The sequence below is a fragment of the Populus euphratica genome, unplaced genomic scaffold, assembly GCF_000495115.2.
Source record: "Populus euphratica unplaced genomic scaffold, PopEup_1.0 scaffold1580.1, whole genome shotgun sequence".
Taxonomy (NCBI): Eukaryota; Viridiplantae; Streptophyta; class Magnoliopsida; order Malpighiales; family Salicaceae; genus Populus; species Populus euphratica.
The window spans coordinates 1-2,485 of NW_011501429.1; positions in this window are offsets into that span (position 1 = coordinate 1).

A 2,485-nucleotide genomic window follows, 5' to 3' on the forward strand; every position below is an offset into this window, starting at 1 on the left:
GATCTTGGGCTCCATATGAAAGTTGTAGACCTATGTCTTACCTTTCCATCCATATAAAGTAAACTTAAATCTGAGATCTATAGCTCCAGATATGTCCCAATTACCGAATTCATTGATAACGTCAAAATTGGAGCCAGTTGTAAACATGAAAGTTGTAGGCAATTGTCTCAGCTTTCTTGTGTAAAACATTCAGCTCATTTGGACTTCTAGAACTCCAGATATGGCCAAAATACCGAACAGTGCTCGGGCTGGAAGACAGATTCGGGCTTCTTTGTTGTTGCTACAATTTGGACTTGATAATGGCCTTTTTAGATCTTGGGCTCCATATGAAAGTTGTAGGCCTATGTCTTACCTTTCCATCCATATAAATTGGACCTAAATCTGAGATATATAGCTCTAGATATGACCCAATTACCGAACAGTGTTCTGGTTTGGATTGCACCGACATCTCTTTGCTAATTTTGGTCATCTCTTTGCCCTTGTAATTTAAGTTCTTAAAGTCATCAATCAATCCTTTCATTTATGTGATAGGCCTGCATTTAAAATGAACATTTAAAACAAATTAACAGTATCTTATATTATTAGATAAATTATTATAAAACATGCTTTAGTTAAAGAGTTATTGATACTTCAAGTGCAAAATGATGATATAAAACCATGATAAATATGCACTTTTAAGTACTAATCAATGGACTTGTTCATCGAGACATTTCTTAAAAGAAGGCAATATTAGATAGTTATTGGTTGAGTGTTCATTTGTTTCACATATTTGACACACAATGTTTTTAATAAATTTTAATTTACCACTATTTTTCAATTGTAGTGCCTCGACTTTTCTAGCTAAAGATGCAAACTTGGCTTAAAGGTCATGATCTTTCCTAAGGTTGTACATACCTCCACTAGATGTATGAGGTTGAATTTTACTCAGTGTCTCATAAGTACCCGTGGTGTCCCAATTTTGAGCATTTTCAACTAACAAGTCTAAATACTCCATTGCTTCATCAGGGGCTTTATCTTCAAGAGTTCCATTGCACATCAATTCAACCATTTGTGAAAATTGGAGCCACTTAAAAACATGAAAGTTGTAGGCAATTGTCTCAACTTTCTTGTGTAAAACCTTCAGCTCATGTTGACTTCTAGAACTCCAGATATGGCCAAAATACTGAACAGTGCTCGGGCTGGAGGACAGATTCGGGCTTCTTTGTTGTTGCAATGATTTAGACTTGAAAATGGCCTTTTTAGATCTTGGGCTCCATATAAAAGTTGTAGGCCTATGTCTTACCTTTCCATCCATATAAAATAGACCTAAATCTGAGATCTATAGCTCCAAATATGACCCAATTACCGAACAGTGTTCCAGTTTGGATTGCACCGACATCTCTTTTCTAATTTTGGTCATCTTTTTGCCCTTGCAATTTAAGTTCTTAAAGTCATCAATCAATCCTTTCATTTATGTGATAGACCTGTATTTAAAATGAACATCTACCACAAATTAAAGGTATCTTATATTATTAGATATATTATTGTAAAACATGCTTTAGTTAAGGAGTTATTGATACTTCAAGTGCAAAATGATGATATAAAACCATGATAAAAATGCACTTTTAAGTACTAATTACTAGGGTCTTTATATTTCAAAGCATTATTGTTCTGAAGAATGCCACTTACTTGTTCGGCTAAAAAGGCTTTCTTTTTCACATTCAGTTTCCTCTTCACCGTGCATAGATCTTTCTAAAATTTAGTATAGGAAAGAACCTGTTTAATAGCATCCAGAAAAGTTTCCAAGATTTTAGAGTTCTGATTGAATTTCCTTTGTTTGGTCATGGCATGAGGAAATGGAAGTGTTGGTGGGGAATCAGTCTTTTCTTTGTGAATTTCATATTCAACCCCTTTCTTACCCTCAGAAATTGACTCATCATCTTTCTCACAAGGTTCAAAAGTGGGTTTTTCAATAACCTTACCACTGCGAAGAGTAGTGACTTATTTGACTTGATCCATGTGTTGGCTTCCGGAACTACTTGCATTTGTATTGTATTGCCCCTTGGGATTTTATTATGGTTAAGATGGAAACTTACCTTTCTCTTGGAAACTGAGAGCAGATGTTAATTTTGCAAGAGTATCTTTAGAATCTGTCATGTTTTGAGCAAGTTGAGTATTGATTGTCTCTTGCTTTTCAATGAATGCATGCAATGTTTCCTCAACATTTCTTCTAAGAGGTGGAGCATAAAGAGGTGCATATCCGTGAGAATTTTGGAAATTATGGTGTACATGAAACGATGGTTGTGAAGTTTGTACATTGTTATTATCACTCTTCCGACTGAAATTTGGGTGATTTCTCCAACCAGAGTTGTATGTTTGCAAGTATAGGTTGTGGTTGGCCCTTTGAAAATTGTTTAAAGCATGGGTGACATGACAAAAAGATTAATGTCTTCTCCCAAGTGCAGGAGTGTCGAAGTAATAAATAACCCAGTAAGACAGGGGTCAA